Raw genomic sequence first — 17,712 nt, 5'->3', positions numbered from 1 at the left:
ACTTATTGCAGAGCTGCAGAAGCTGAGAACACGCTGAGCAATTTTCATATGGAAAGAGGAAAAAAAAAGGCAGCTTCCCCTTCCTTTCTTTTTGCAGAAAAAATGTTTCATTAGCTAGGAAAGTTGGGGGTTTTTTTTCCAATGTGAGTTCATTAAAAGTTGCTCTGGACTGTGTTATTAGCAGCAGTGTTATTATGCTAAGACACCCTGATCAAGGTTGTCTGTTAGTAAAGCTGCCTTGGAGAAAGTGGTAATATCAGTGTTTAGAGTGGACCTTGCCTCTGTTAAACAAGACTTCTTTTAACAATGAAAAATGCATGGGAATAAGAATTATTCTTTTTTTTTTTTTTCCCCAGTAGGACTGGTGCAAAAAAAAAAAGTTTGTCATTGTGCATGAGGCTCTGTGTTTGCAGGCAAAGGGGAGTAGAGAGCTCTTAAGCTTATCGTAAATTTGAGAAATATTGCTTTGACATAACGCAGAGAAATACCTCATTACTCTACAACCTGCCCAATGAGCCTTATTTTTTAGTGTGAATCCAAACAGAAAAAATATTCTCCAGGCAAAAGAGCAATTATAGGCCCAAAAGCATAGTTCAAACATGTGTAGCTGATTTAGGTTCCCAAAAATACAAGTACTGGCCTGTTTCATTGTCATCCACACAAAGAACTGAGTCCTAAAATCCTTTACTCAACTAAATTCTTAATAAGTAAACTGAGACTAACCCTCTAATACCAGATTTGTTAAACAACATGATTTAGGTCCTTGCTATTCATGCACCTTGTACAACTAAAATGACTGTTAAAGCTAGAATCATGAAAGAGTCATTTTATGTAGCTGCTAAATTCCTCTCAAATCTCCTTGCAACTTAACGAGTAAAGAAAGCTCAATGTGTAATGCCAGCTAATGTGGTTTATGCTAGAAAATAGTATCAACCTATCTTTGTAGCTTATCTAAGCCAGGATAATACTTTTAGCCTTTATAGTAGACCCAACTCCATTTTTTCAACTCTTGACTATGTATTTCCTGAAATCCTTTTCCAAAGAGTTAAATTGGATGTGAAATCTGTACTAGGCTATGGGACTCTCTTTGTTCTAGGAGGAGGCAGCAAAGCTTTGCTTCTGTATCACTTTCATTGCCTTCTGATTGAGGTTGACAGTGTGACAGGAAAGCAAAGAGAAGCAATTGCAGGCTGAATGAGAGCCTTTTTCAGCCTTGCAGCAGCCTCCTCCTTAGCCCCTGAGAAAAAGAGGTAACAGATGCCGATAGCACCAATCCCTAACAAAGTCCTAACTTTGATGCAGACAGAGGACAAAAAAAAACCGGGAAAGATCGTCTCACTTCAGAAAAACCTTGAATGGAGCACAAAGGAGGTGCTCGGGGCGGCGTGTTGGGCTTGGTGGGGTGGGGGTTGGAATATTGAGGGGCTGGAAATGGCTGGGAGAGTTTGTGGAGCGACAGCATCTTGGGGAATACATTGTTGGGAAGGCTTCATGTCCTCGTCATCTGCTGCGGCGGAGAGTTGGGCAAAGTGTCCCCAGCCATGGGGGGTCGGGAGGGGGAGCTTCGTTTGCAGGGAAAGGCACCTTTTCCTCCCCCCCGCAGGAAAAGCACGTTATTTACACAGAAAAGGAGCGGGAAATAAAGGCTGGGAGGGGGGAGCACACAGCTGCTCGGAGGGATTTTCTGGTGGGAGGAAAAAGAGAGCGGCGGTGGATTCGTTCTCGTCGCGCTCCGAGCGGATTGCGCGCAACAAGAGCTGTCCCGGTCTCCTCTGCAGAATGGGATGTTTGTGGCTGTTTCTTTTTTTTTGACATGGTTGAAGCAAAAATGAAAAAAAAGAAAAAAAAAGGTCAAACAGGGACTTGGTCTGGAGCCTTTGGACCTTGTAAAATGAGCTAAAATTGGTGCACTGGGAAGGTTCAAAATAGGAGTAACTTTTGTTTGCTTGCTAATGATCTGTCCCCTAACATGACACGAGCCCAGCACAACAGATCTCCCTTTTTCAATAAAACTGGGACAGGAGCACCCAGAGAAATGAAATATTAAGTGTGCTTGAATGTAAATTATCTTCTTTTGCATAATATGGCATTATTCTGACATGGTAAGGGGGCAAGAACCTGTCCCCAAGGCCTGCAGATGGACAAATCTTAATTTACTCCCAGAATCCTGCAAAAATTTGACATATGCACTAGTGGGGTTAAAAACATGGATGAGGTGGGCAGGTGAAAGCACTGCCTCCCTCTTTCACCCACCCTGGACACACTCCTGGTGTTATTTCCTCCATCTGTGTGGAGAAAGGGATGTTGTGGAACAGCGGCTGGATATGCTCTTTCTCCCAAACGAAGAAAAAGAAGAAATGTTTCAAGAAAAAGAAGAAATGTTTCTGCAGGAAGGGGGATTAGGGCTGGCAGGACACTGTGCTAACAGCCCTGCGTGGACCTTTTAAAAGCTGGGCTGTGTTAGTGGCCTAATGGATTGATGTAGTTTAGTCTTTAAATAGGTACTTAGAGAATGGTTTAAATGTGAATAATGGAGCGATACCTTATTAAAACCAACTGGCTGGGAGAATTATAAATTCACAGCTCTTTCAAACAAGAAAGGAAAGCTCATGACATTTCCTTAAGGAGCAATGATAGTCTGCAGTGTCAATATGGCTTTGGTATATACACATTAAAATGTGTAAGTCTCTATTTATGGGGTAATGGCATGCAAAATTCCAGCTGGATATTTAAATGGAACATATTTCCCTTTTTTAAATTGCAACACTGGAGATAACTATTTTTTTTTGCCTCTATTTTAATATCCAGGAAATTATTTTTTTTCTCAAACATTATATTAAAAAAAGGATTTTATCCCTGACTTAGACTTTGTTTGCTAAGTTTCATGGCTGCAGTATGTAAATTTTACATCTGAATTTAAAAAACCCAAATACTTGAAAATGGAAGTTGCAATAGAAATGCACACAAACTACAATGGTGTTACAGCCATGTGGATGTGGCACCATAATTATAGCTTAAAAAGCAATTAAGATAAAAGCCAGTACAAAGAGATCAGCCAAATATCAAGAGACTCAATTCTAAGCAAAACAAATCTCTAACTTCAAGCTAAACAAACTTTTGGTGGTCCATGTACTCAACATTTTAATATTCATATGCAGACATGGAAACATACTGAGGGTTTGGGCTTCAAAAATGTTCATTTAGCAGCAAAATGAGTTCAGAATCTCTTGAAGCTTTTCAGGAAAAAATAAATAATGGAAATCTCTGACCATTCTAGGGGAGTTTAGCTGTGGGTTCCAATGTTCAGGGTTGATTCCAGTGCTGGGGTCAAATTACTCCCTCTAAAATTTTGCTCTTCCCTGAAGGTTGTGCAGCGCTGCTGGGAAGCTGGGCGAATATTTGGGGTGATTTCTGGTGAAATGCTGAGTCTGGAGGAACCTCCAGTGCCTCCTGTATTGCAGCAGCAGGTTTTAAGTTTTCTGTGAACCTAAACAGGACACACATGTAAATGTTACGCAGGTATGAACAGGTATATTGTATGAACAGGTATAATGTATGAACAGGTATATTTGCACATAAATTTGATATGTTCCTGCAGACATGCAACCCTGGACACGGACTTCATCCCTTTTTGTTCCTTTTCTGTATCAATTTAAATTACAAGCCCATTCATATATCACAACCCCATTCACATAATACAAGCCCAACTAAACCACACTGTAGACACCAATTAAAGCCCCATCCTATGGGGTTTTTTTTTGTCTATAACAATCCTACAAGACTGAACACCTAGCAGGATTGGTATTAAATGGTAGAGTTCCAGTAAAAAGGTGCAGTTTTTATTCAGTTCTATAGGCAGACTGACTACAGTATCAAAACCAGACTTACAAAGCACAAACCAATGCATTCAGTTTTATGGGAATTTTCCATAAGGGAATACATTACATCTTAACTAACGTTTTGCCTTAAAACATAAGTTTTCCTGAACCAATTAAATCAACCAACTAATCTTGCAGATGAAACATTAAACAAGAATGGAGTGTCTGCAATTAGCAAATAGCTTTGATGTGACTAAATATCTATCTCCATGCATCACCAACGTTCTGGGTTTAAGTCCCAGATGATGTTAGGCATGCTGAATGTAAATGTTTGCTGCCTATAGGTTTCCAACCAGCTGGGACTTGGAGCAGCAGCTCTGCTGGGTTCAGAGGGATGGAAAACCAGATGTCAGCTGCTGCTTGTAGGGAAGGGACTGTTTGCATTAAAATGTGGGTAAAAATGGAAAAGGGAAAGAAAGAGACAAAAAAAGAGGAAGAAAAAGAGGGGAAGGAAGGAAGGAAGGAAGGAAGGAAGAAAGAAAGAAAGAAAGAAAGAAAGAAAGAAAGAAAGAAAGAAAGAAAGAAAGAAAAAGAAAGAAAGAAAGAAAGAAAGAAAGAAAGAAAGAAAGAAAGAAAGAAAGAAAGAAAGAAAGAAAGAAAGAAAGAAAGAAAGGTAAAGAGAGAGAAAGAGAGAGAGAAAGAGAGAGAAAGAGAGAAAGAGAGAAAAGGAAGGAAAGGAAGGAAAGGAAGGAAGGAAAAAAGAGAGAAAAGAAAAGAAAAGAAAAGAAAAGAAAAGAAAAGAAAAGAAAAGAAAAGAAAAGAAAAGAAAGGAAAAGAAAAGAAAGAAAAGAAAAGGATGCCATTAAAATTGAAAGGCAGACAAAAAGCATCATGGTTAATGTTAAGAACAAGATAATGCCCTTAAAAACAAAGACAGTCTTTTAAATATTCTTTAAAAAGTAGGTTAGATAGTGCAAAAAGAAGTCTGAATAACATGATAGTCCAAAAGTAGCAGAGAGCAGCCCAACTCTGCTATCAGGTGAGGAAAATCCCTGCAGCCTGTGCAACACCTCCCTCCTGGGCAGCAGTGTGATTTTGGGAACCTGATCCTCGGGGCTTTAGAAACTTTAGAGGCATGAGAAGCTGCGTGCAGGGGTGTGGCTTGGTAATTGCTCACCTTTTTTTGTGCAAACACGAATCCACCGGGAGGCTGCGGTGGGAGCCGGGAGCAGGTGCGGATGTGGATGCGGCGTGGGAAAGGAGGGACACGGGGCACAGCCGGGCAGCCCCACTCTGCTCCACCCTCCAACCGCGTTCAGCACCTTCCTTCCTCATTTTTAACTTTCTTTTTCCTTAATGTTTTGATGAGTGCAATGTATGGGCAATATCCTTGGGCTCGTGCTGTGTTGGAACCCTGGTTACTGAGAATTTTTGACCAAGAGAACACTGCATTTGACTTGAGGCTATGGAGAAGGCTTCCAAAATGGAATGATAGAACTGGGATTGTGGGTGTGGAGTTTGAATAGAAGTGCATGATATTACAGGCTGGAAAACTCAGAGTTTAAGGTTTTAGAATATAGAAGTAGATGTAAAGCAAGATGGAGGTTTTAGGGTGGAGGCTGGTCCTTCTTCTTCATCTTCTCCATGGGTTTGCGTGGTTTTGAGTAATTGGATAAAAACCCACCCAGCACGGGTGGTTGGTTATTGGGTTAAAAATAAAAATAATTTAGGTGTCATTTCTTAATTGGACAGTTTATCCTTAAAAGGCCTTGTAGAAAGAGAGATGGGTCTCCATTTTTTAGTTTGTTAGAGTGAAGTGCTGTAGAACTCAGGGTTTGTGAGACTGTAACATAGAAAATTACTAAAAAACACCTGAGTCCCAACAAGAAATTCTGTCTAGAGCATTTAATCCTTATCCTGGCAAAAAGGAGATAAAACTCAACAATGGTGTGACTCTTGGGGAGGATTCTGTGCAGGGCCAGGAGCTGGGCTGGATGGTCCTTGTGGGTCCCTTCCAGCTCAGCAGATTCTGTGATTCTGCTTTGTTCTGAGGAGAAACTGATCCCTTAGGCTGAGAAACTGATCCCTTAGGCTACAGCTAACCCTAAGGCCAGACTTAAATACTCAGCAGAAAGACACAAATCTGGGTCTCCCCAGGCAGTTGAACATCTTGATGTCCCAAGTACTGTCTTAGGACCAGAGCTCTCCCTGGAAGCACCATTTATTCAGTATAAATAATTCAATATTCACTAGCCATGAGGGATGCTTGGAGCTGTGGAGGCCAAGAAGGAGCTGAGCAGGACCCACCTCTGAGGAGCAGTGAGTGATTTGGGTACCACCATGTGAGGAATTCTAGTTCAGTCCTTGGGATGAAAGGAGGAGCAAATAAAATGCAAACCAGGGCTGGTGTTTTTTCCCTTGACACAAGAAATAGTAACTGGGATATGGAATAAGGAAAGTGGATTTGGAAAGACACAGTCCATTTTAAGGATCTACCATCACAAAATAAATAAATAAATAAATAAATAAATTACAGTTTCGGTAATGGCAAAATGCAATTTAATAATAAAAAACCAATTATAAGAAATACACATGAAAAATAATTGTTGCCTTCACGTGGCAAAAATAGCTGGAGTGAGTTGTCTGCAACAAGAAAATTTGTACTTCTCCCAGCACATATGGGTGGGTTTTGTTGAGCAGTGGAAATCCAGCTAAGCAAACAGGTGCAGAGATCTGCATTTCCCATTGCATCCTAACAGCTCATTACCACATCAGCAATTAATGTTTTGCATCTCCTGATGATCAGAAAGCAGAATTTACAAGGATGAATTAATGAGCCATTGCAGAGCCTTGGAGGGGCTGATATTAGCAGGGACACTTTGCAGAAAAGGGGGAAAGGATACCAAGATATCACATGGCATTCCATGAGCACGAGGGACAACATCCTCCTAGCATTTAATGGGAATTCCTCAGGAGGGATGTTAAAAACACCAGTGGGATGTCTGGATTCCTTCTCTTTCCACCCAATATTCACCTGCATGGAGAAGACATGATTCTGGGCCACAGGAGCACATGTCTATGGAAACTGTGATAGTTTTCTTGATTTTTTACTAATTATGAGAAAAACCTCAAACAACTGCAACTGCGAAAAATGTTCTACAGTCATAGAAATATACAATGGTTTGGGTTGGAAAGAACCTTAAAAATCACCTATTTCCCACACCCAGCCATGGGCAGGGACACCTTCCACTAGACCAGGTTGCTCCAAACCCCATTCAACCTTGAATCCTTCCAGGGATGGAGCAGCCACAGCTCCTCTGGGCACCCTATGCCAGGGCCTCAGCACCCTCACAGGGAGGAATTTCTTTCTGATATTTAACCTAAACCTACTCTCTTTCAGTTTGAAGCCATTTCCCCCTTGTCCCATCATTCCATGCCCTTGCAAAAATTCTCTCCCCATCTTTCTGAGACAGCGTTTTTCAGATTGGCAAATTTGCAAAAAAACAGCAAAGGTGAGTGGTGTAAATCAGACAACTCCTGGTCCTAGAGAATTGCTGAAGGTGTTTGGAGAAGATGCCTCAAAGGGCAGGAGACAGCCTGAATAATTCTCACAAGGAGCCTGAGGGATGCTGCTTTCTTCTTATTTAAACTGAAAATAATGTTTCCCTTCCCAGGACTGAACGTGGAAGGGTGCAGAAGGGCTCTGGTCCAGCTGCAGGCTGGTGATGAAGAAGATGAGAACGTGGAGGTGTCTGCTCCAGCACAGAGCAGGGAATTGCTGCTTTTCCCCACCAAGATGAAGCCAAGCAGAGGAAGAACTGGGAACCAACAGCCCCAGGACCAGGACTTTCACCTTGGATGAAGCATCAGGCTCAAGGCAAGAGGTCCGCAGTTTATACCAGGTGTAAGGTTTATAAAAGCAGAATTTCCACAGGCCAAAAAGTTCTGTTTGTGGAGTAGGATTGGGTGAATCCTGCTGGTTTCAGCCAGTCAGATGAGACCCCATGTCCACAGTTTTGCCAACCAGATGTGCCTGACCTTGCACAGCAAAACCAGGCAGCAGCAGGAGGTGCTTGGGGCATGTCTTGGTTTGAAAAGCCAGTCTGCTAAGGAACGCAGGAGCCTTCCCTGAAATGGTAAATGTAAACCCCCTCCCTCCAAATTGTTATCATTTTGAAATTAAGGGGCTCTTAGGCAAAGATATGGGAGCAGGATTAACAGTTCTTTATTAGGGAGGAAAATAAAAACAAAACAAAACAAAACAAAACAAAACAAAACAAAATAAAATAAAATAAATAAAATAAAATAAGCAATGCAGTAAAACAGCATTGCCAGAGTGAGAGCAGTCCCTGCCCGCTGTGTGTCAGGGAGGTGTCCCAGCCCCATCCCAGGGGGGCTCAGCCCTCCTGCAGTGCCAGCTGTGGCTCTGCTGCAGCAGGGATCCTGCACAAGGGGGGAGTTTTCCTCTGCAGCTCCAGGGCTGCTGCAGATGGGCCTGGGCTCCCTCTGGCAATGCAGGGCAGCAGAAAGCTGCTCCTCTGGCAATGCAGCGGGCAAAGGCTGCTGGGGTGTCCCAAACCTCAGATTGGATCCAGGTAGGAATGCTTGGCTCCTCCCCTGGGCGGAGCATCTCCCCATGGGATGCTGGGATTGGATCAGCCCTGCAGGGACACTCAGTGGCCATGGACAGCAGAGATCTCCTGGAGGGAGGGTTGGCTGTGGGAGAGATAAAGAAAAAACTGCCCCATGAACAGAGGATAACTGCCCCACCTCTGACAGATGGTAAATAAAATACACTCCCCCATTTCCCACCTCAGACAGGGCTCTGCAGCAGGTGCCCTGTGAATAGTTATGATCTTGCACCTCTCCACTGCACCACATTGCACCACAGTCTGCTTACCAACAGGGTGAAAAGTGCCCAGGACAATCTGCAGATGGACAATGGTACTGCAGAACCCGTGCTTCCTCAGGGAAGCAGCCTGAAATGGCAAGTATGCACAGGAAATGCAGAAAATGATGCCTCATTAGTTAACATAAAAAATTCCTCTGAAATAATAATTTTTAACTCATCGCCAATTAAATTAAATTCAGACATGCCTGTAGTAACATTTGGGTCTGCGGGAAGAATTGTTGTTCAGTTAAAAGAGAAGCCAAAGAGCATAAAAATAGAAATGTGTACAGCAAGTACAGTGGAATCCCACCTGTTCACTCCAGATGTTTGCAGTCACTCACACATCTAAAGGCTCAGTAAATAGAGCTAATGATGCTTCAGAAAATCTTAATACCAGTTCCTGCATCCCTTAAAACAGAGCTGCTCAGGCAGGGTTAGAAGAAGGGATGCTGCTAAAAACCCTGCAGGGATCACACTGCCCTTGTGGCATCCTACAGCTTGAATGGGCTTGGGGATCCGAGATTTGTGCAATTCTCCAGGGACCTGCCCTCAATTCCTGGTTTAGCAAAGGGAAGGATCTCTGGATTAATAAGAACAGAAAGTGGAGCTCAAAAAGAAAGGTGGCTCCTATGAATGGGAAGTGCAGCTCTCCAAAATATGTGCTGAGAAACCAGATATCACCTTCCATTCTCTGTGTTTGCTGTTTCCTGCACCAGGGGCCAGTTCCATAAATGGCAAAAATTGCAATTTAATAATAATAAAAAAATCAATTAAAAGAAATACACATGAAAATTATGTATGGGAAATTATGAATGGGAAGTGCAGCTCTCCAAAATATGTGCTGAGAAGCCAAATATCACCTTCCACTCTCTGTGCTTGCTGCTTCCTACACCAGGGGCCAGTTCCATAAATGGCAAAAATTGCAATTTAATAATGATAAATGTGTGTCCATCCAAGGGCAGATCCTCTCACAGTTAATTTCTCTGGGTAATTTATTTATTACCAGTGTTGTTCATTGCTACACTTCCTTAGCAGGGCAGCATTGCAGAGCTGGGAATCAAAACCTTTCCTTGCATGGGAATGGTTCCTGACTGTTAAAAATCATGTTCTGAGCTCCCAGGATTTGCAGAAATCCTCTGCAATTAAAGGAAAACCAGTGAAAGAGGCTCTTCTGCCAGCCTGGGAACTGATGAATTGTCATTTCACTTCCAAATCCCCAGTCCCTTCCCATCACACCTTTTGTGTGAAGATTCCTTTTATGTTCTCCGTAAGTTATGGACATTCCCAAATGGAAAATTACAAAACATTTAGAAACCATTTAGAAAAATAGAGCATCTCTTGCTGAAATTGGTTGAAATTTGGCCTCAGATCTTAGGACTGCAGTTGTTTGAGGAAAAGGCACAGCTCAGCATTGGTTTTGGGAACAGGACTTGTACCTGGAGTCGGAGAGGAGTTTTGCTGGCTCACCAGGAGGTCTCATTTCCAGAGCAAAGGATTCTGCATTTGGAAAGCCTTGCCCACTCTTCAGGCTTTGGGAAGCAGTTGAGGAGTGAGCCTGAGCCAGTTTAACACATTTCTCCTGGATCTCTTGCCTCCAGGATTCTAACTTGGCTCTGCAAAGCCAGAATCCTTCCTGCTCCAATGTCCTCAGACCATCTCAGGTATTTTTGTATTCCACACTGATTCCTGACTTAGTGCATCTGGATTGTCCCTTGAAATACATCAGCACCCAATGCCTAAAGCTAGAGCACACCAGGATGCAGGGCCAGGAGGATTTCAAGAAGCAGCTGCCCCTTTTTATTAGGACACACAAAACACCTTCATCACTGTGCCTGTGTTCACAGGGGTCTGAGGATGAGGGAAGAGGATTTGACTCCACATTTCAGAAGGCTTGATTTATTATTTTATGATATATATTATATTTAAACTATATAAAAATAATAGAAGAAAGGATTTCATCAGAAGGCTAGATAGGAATACAAAAAGAAGGCATGATAAAGGCTTGTGTCTCGGACAGAGAGTCCGAGCCAGCTGACTGTGATTGGCCATTAATTACAAACAACTCTATGAGATCAATCACAGATGCACCTGTTGCATTCCACAGCAGCAGATAACCATTGTTTACATTTTGTTCTTGAGGCCTCCCAGCTTCTCAGGAGGAAAAATCCTAAGGAAAGGATTTTTCATAAAAGATGTCTGTGACACATCACAGCCTTGTGAAGAAAAAACACAATTCTCTCACCCTGATTTCTTGTGTGCTCCTGACCATGGTCCTGCAAGGGCCAGACAAAGCTCTGAGCTTTGGTGGGAGCTGCTGGGACTGCTTTGGGCAGAGCAGAGCAGAAAGCAGGAGGAAGAGGAGGAGGAAGGTGGTGTTTCCTTCCCTGCCTCTGCTCCTCAGCACACACTCTGCCACAGGCTGTGCACAGGGACCAGGATTTGGGCATTAATTAATAGGATTATTTCCTATGAATTTCTTCTTCCCCTTTCCATAGGATGCTGAGAGCAGTAGCTTTGACTTCCCTTCCCCAAAGCACCAAGCCTGCTTCTGCAGGACCTGGGACGTGGCCATCACCCCATTAATACCCTCTGATAAGGGGCATGTTCTCAAACTAGGAGAAACCCAGCAAATGATCATCCCCCTCACCCCACAAACTGAGAAACCCCCATGACCAAACACATCTCCCACACCCTGAGGCTGCCCCACACCTTGGATACTCCCTGGGAAAAGCAGGATGGGATCCCAATATTATGGTTTGTGTACACTAATTTCCCCTCCAGGTGGGATTTTGCCAAAACCCAAGGTCTGAAAGGCTCAGCTGTGTGGAGAAGGAGCAGCTCAAGCCAAGGAGGCACCAAGTACCTTTGCTGCTGCTCTGGTCTCAGAATCTCTTTCCTTCATTATTGTAATGCAGCCTTTCATGTGATTTCTCTATGTAACCGATAATGTTCTTGAGCTTGCATTTCACAGGAAAGGTTATTTTTGAAAAGAATAAAGAAAATCCTTATCAACCTACATGCTTGTTGTAGGAATGCCAACTCTCTTACAAGTGCAGGTCCATCCATTCCTTTATTTTGATGTAAAAAAATCTCCTGGCCTGCAACTACAACATGTAAGAGGCATTGCAGGCAGAACTTGATCTCATCTCACTCTGAAGACAGCAGGGCCTTTCTCCCCCAGAATAAATCCCAAACAAGCCCCCCTCCTGCTCCCGGCTTAACTGGCAGCTTCAGCAACAAGAGATAAACTTCAACCTACGTTTTCTTTCCAAGCTTAGTTGTTCATTACTTTTTTTTTTTCCTCCCACACCTGCCTTGATCCCCTGCAAGAAGCAATTACCCAAATGATATTGTGTCTGGGGATAACTAAATATCCCTCCTGATACAAGGCACTGATATCACAGTGGCTTCTACAGGTCTCAACAGATTTTGTGCAGCATGCCTCAAAATAAAAGGGCCCTCCTCCTAAGTGGTCTTTGAACCTGCCCCCTGTTAAAAGCACAGCTTGCAGAAAGGGAAGAGAAAATGGCAAAATCTCAAGCCTGGAGCATTTGGACCAAGTGCAAATCCCTAAGGAAGGTAAAACACTCGGTTATTTGACAGTTCATAAATGCCGAGGAGTCTCTGTCCTTGTTTAAGATTGTTGGAGGATGAAGAAAAGGTTCAAACTCTGACTTTCATTTAGGACAGACACCTCCCACCCACAAAAATCACATTTCTGGGACAAATGACGTCCCAAACAGAAAGTATTTTCTAGACAATCCTCCATTATCATTGCCAGAAGATACAAGTAAATCTCCAGATGAGTGTGGGGAGTCCAGGTGCCATTGGGCAAACACCATTTACCAGAAACTCCACGTGGCAAAGCCTACCCTGAAGGGAGCTGGAGGGGATTCCAGAATCCTGGAGTGTTTGGGGTTGGAAGGGACCTTCAAGACCATCCCGTTCCAAGCCCCTGCCATGGACAGGGACACTGGACCAGGCTGCTCAGAGCCCCAGAATTGTAAAATAGGTGTCTGGAGGAGGTCATCACTCATGGCTGCAGATCTGAGCTGCCAGCCCTCAGCAGAGGCAGCGTGGTGAGTGGGAAAAAAACCAAAACCTGCTGAAGGGCCAAGGCATAGATTTTCTGTAATTAGCAGCTGATGCCCATTGATTTTTGAAATAGCAACTCTTTAAAACGAAGCAGGTTGCACAATGGTCCTGGCAGCCAGGGAAATGTGCCTGAGCTCCCAGCTCTGCTCCAGTGACAGACAAAAGTGCCACCAGCACGGCACAGAGCCACACTGAGGTGTGTCCCCAATGGGGCAGGGGCTGCCTCTAAACCCCCTTCTACTCCAGACCAATTTGTGCAAATAAACACCAACATTTCCAAGCCTTGATTGACTGAAGTCAGTGAGAAGGTCTCTGCTGACTCCACTGGGCTCCAGATAAGGTTCTTCAGTTCAGCAGCTTCCAAAATGCATCTGCTTTTCTGATTTAGTTCTATTGTTTGATGCAGGTCAAAAACCAAACGAGCCTTAATTAGCTTCAAACTCAGTTCCCCGCGTTTACAGCATCCTGGTTTATAGCTCTGTGCTCCATTCAGGTATGGCCAGCCAGCTGTGAACCCCGGCTGCTCTTAAAATACCTGTTTGTCTCACTGACCACAAAACTGCATTTCTAAATCCTCACATAATCGAAGGTACACTAAAAATAGAGGAAATTCTTGCATATCGGGGCAAGGAAAAAATGCACGCAACTTCTTTGCTCACTGATGCAACCAAAACACCCAGGAGTTATTATAATGTGCATTCCCTTGACAGAGACTTTTATTTCATGCAAATTACTATGATTAAGATTCGAATGCTTTTTTTCCATTTTCGCACATTACTTAATCAATGTGAAGTACTGTGTAAAAATTGCATCTCTTCATAACAGTGATTTTGACCAAGTCAAGTGTTGCTGCTAGAATCCTAATCCAGACTTGTGATTCAATTATCATTTAGAGACTTTCTAAATTCAAATTAAGTTTACAAAAAAAAAAAAAAAAAGGGAAAAAGTTAACATCAATATGGATCATTTGTAGGTTTTATCAAAACAGCTTCCCGTTGCAAGGGAATGCAAAGCATGTTGGATTCTTTCTGTTTCATTTCCTTCTTTAACTAAACGTGAAAAATATACAGTGCTGCATGGAATGTGAGCATTAAAATTTGTACCCTGGGACACTTCTTGCTCATATTGCATTGTTTATAGTTTATAGGCAGCCATCCTGAGAGCTTGAGAGAATATTTAAGCTCTGGATTTGGGCATCTGATTGAAACAACCACATTACCACAACTTCATGAGTTGCCTGTTCTTCAGCTGAGTCCCAGAAATTCACCTCATAACCCAGAGTGGGTGTCTCAGAGCTACAACTACCTAAAAAAACAGGTGAAATCTCTTAAAAACCTCCCTGCTCTTGGTGGTCTGCATTAAAATTTAGACGGAATATGCATGTACATGCTGCAAGCTGCCCATGAACTGCAATAACCTCATCATTTCCTGTGTTCTCATGCAGTCAGGTGAAATATTTCATGGTTTTTGTGGGGCAAAAATTCACATGGGTGTGAAGGTCATTGGAAACCATGACCTCTTCTACATTCATGGAATCATGGAATGGTTTGGGTTGGAAGGAACCTTAAGGCTCATCCCATTCCAACCCTGTGCCATGGGCAGGGACACCTTCCACTATCCCAGGCTGCTCCAAGCCCCATCCAGCCTGGCCTTGGGCACTTCCACATATGCAATCCATACAACTTGGCACTGAAATTCCTTCCTCAAAGCCAGCAGTGCTGGTAGCAAACACTTTTGGGAAATAAACCCCCAGCTACTCAACATAAAAAATCCAATCAGTGGAGGAGTTGCTACATCCCTTGGCCCCAGAGATAACACAAACTATTCTGGAGAGCATTAGCCTGGAATGCTTAATGTGACGCCTCTAGATTTCACAGGCTAGCTAGAAAATTGCATTTGCATGAATGTTTTGGCTAATTATTCTCCTACAACCAGCTAGAAAGGTTACCTGGTCTCTCAAATCTGGTATGTATCTAGTATGCTAGCAATTTCCCTTCCTTTTCATTCCTCACAGGACAGAAATTAGACATTGTCATTCCATATTATTTGCGACATGTTGACATTATAATTTAAAAGGATGCAGCAGTCCTGAACAGCTGGAGAGTAATCCTGAACAATCCTTGACAGTTTCCTTTGGAGGATGAATGCCCCTCCCTGGAGAACTGCACAGTCTCTTATTTTAAACTAACAGCTAATTTTAGACAGTTTGCCCTCTCAGAAATGCACGCCACAGAGACTTCTCTACATGGTGAACAGCAGTGACCAGAGATAAGCACCCACACAGAAAAAAAGACTGAGCTCTGAAATAGATTTTTTTTTTTTTTTGCTCTTCTAAGAGACATGACTTGTTTGCTGGATTGCCTGGTGGAGCCAAGGAGGGGCTCTGGTTGCTGAGCCAGCCCTCCCTCGTGCTGTGCTGGGCTAAAAGTCCTTGGATCCCACACACACTTTGGTTTGCTGCTCCTCAATTGAGGGAATTGCTTTAAGCAGAGGGGATTTTTTTATCCCCCCAGATATCCAACAAGCTCAGCCCACTGGGATTGGAAGTCCTTGCTCCTGGAAGGGAGCAGAAAGCAAACCTGCAGCAGGGTCAGGCTTTATTTCTGTCTCTCACAGGTCTTGGGTGCACGGAGGGATGAGGGACGAGCCAGAAAAGACCTTGGAGGGTGGAAAACAGCTTCAATGTGGCTTTGCCTTGTGGGTTGTCGGGAGAATGGAGGAATGGGAGCTGGGGATTCTTGTCACAGATGTGTTTTATGAAAAGTTCTTCCCTTAGGATTTTTCCTCCTGAGAAGCTGGGAGGCCTCAGGAACAAAATGTAAACAATGATTATCTGCTGCTGTGGAATGCAACAGGTGCATCTGTGATTGTCTCATGTGGTTGTTTCTAATTAATGGCCAACCACAGTCAGCTGGCTTGGACTCCCTGTCTGAGACACAAACCTTTGTTATTCATGCCTTCTTTTTCTATTCTTAGCCAGCCTTCTGATGAAATCCTTTCTTCTATTCTTTTAGTATAGTTTTAATATATCATAAAATAATGAATCAAGCCTTCTGAAACATGGAGTCAGATCCTTGCCTCTTTCCTCATCCTCAGACCCCTGTGAACACCGTCACAGATTCTCCTCCTGCTGTGCCCTCCTCCATCTGTGGTGCGCCCTTGAGGACAGCTTCAAACACTCCCTACCAATCAGTGCTTGTGTCTTTAGCAGTAATACCTCCTTTTTTAAAATATTTTTTTAAATTTTTTTCCTCTTTTTTCTGCCCCAAAATCCTGACTTCACATCACCGTGCTCCTGGGGCATCCCAAAGGTAGCAGCTTGCAGATCAGACATCAGACAGGTGACCCCTTTGTCAGACCTGTGGGGTTTTTGGGGTTCAGCTCAAGGGTCAGCAAAAACTGCTGAAATGATTCTTGGTTTATTTTCTGTGTGGGGTGGCCTGAACAGGAATAAATCTGGCTGGACAAGCAAGAAGCACAGCACAAGTGTTGTCAGGGGAGCTGGGGGCGCTGCCCACACAGAAAGAAGCTCTCCCAAAAAGCTGCTTCATGCTCTGCAGCTCCTTTCTCTCCTGAGTACAACAGTATGAGCACAGCAGGGCTGAAGGGATAAATACTTTTGTGCCATGAACTGAGGAAAAGGGCCCTTTGCTCAAATAGGTGCAAGGCTGGGTCAGAGCTGTGCTCAACCTCATTTTCTCTGGATTTGCATCAGTGTCTGGTCAGTGCTGATGGGATCCTGCTCTGTGGGACCACTGAGAGGCTCTGGTGGGGCTGTGGCCCAGCCTTTACCCTGTGCAAGGTTTTTTCCATGCTGCACAGCTCCTCTGGGAGCAGTTCTGCCTTTTCAGAGCAGGAATCTCCGCTGGCTGCAGGATAAAACTGTCTGGAGTTGGGCAGTGCTGGATGATGTGCCCTGGGATGTCAAGGGGAAACTCACCACTGGCTTCAAGGAAAACAGCTTGAGAGCCCTTCTTCAGCTGTCTGTCAGTCAGGAGTTTGCATCCTACCAGCTAAACATTTCTATCAAATGAGAACAGTGCTCCAAAGAAGAAAGTCTGGCACAAAAAAAACCCCAGAAATATTTCCTGGTTCTTTTTTCTCTAATTAAGAATTACTTCCCTCACCTCTCAAAAATCTAATCTGGGTGCTATACTTTTAAGGAAGAGAATACCTCCCTTGCAGAATTTAGAGCAGAAAGCTTAAAAATCCAGGTTTTGGACAGAGGCGATTTAAAAACCCATTTCACTGTCTTTATTCTGTAGCTGGAGAAGGCAACAAGCCATGCAAAACAAAACCCTGTGAATGTAAGAGACTGAGTGGAGTGATAAAAACCCACCTCTGCAAGGCCTGTGTGGGGAGGACTTGCTCACAAGAGTGATGCTGTTCCTGTGAGGAAACATTTGCAGGCTCCAAGCCCACAGTAAAGCTGAGCAGGTGTCTTGGTTTGGAAAGCCAGGTGTGTGCTAAGGAAAGCAGGAGACTCCCTGAAATGGAAAATGCAAACCCCCTCCCTCTGAATTGTTGTAGCTTTGAAATTAAGGGGCTCTCAGGCAAAGATATGGGAGCAGGAATAACAATAATTTTCTTTATCAGGAAAATTAAAAATACAGATGCAGAGGAGAAGTCAAGACTCATTTTTTTGTCCTGAGACATTCATTGCCCTAACACCCAGAATCTGAGCTGTATTTTTCACTGAGGACCAGGTGTATCTAGCTAAGAGGGGACCCAAGGAACAATTCCCCTGTGCACAGACATGGAGGAGACAGTGAAGGAAATTCTCATTATCCTGGGTCCTTCCAAACTCATTCTCAAGCAGTTGTTAGAAATGTGAGCTCAGCCAGTTGCATCTCCAGAAAGAATAAGATAAAACACAATGAAATGGCTTAGCAGAGTTTTTGAACCCTG

Source organism: Melozone crissalis, unplaced genomic scaffold (assembly GCF_028551555.1).
Source record: "Melozone crissalis strain CALT ecotype California unplaced genomic scaffold, PUWL_Pcris_2 ptg000056l_1, whole genome shotgun sequence".
NCBI lineage: Eukaryota > Metazoa > Chordata > Aves > Passeriformes > Passerellidae > Melozone > Melozone crissalis.
The sequence above is the reverse complement of the archived record's forward strand: the minus strand, read 5'-3'. Positions refer to the sequence as shown.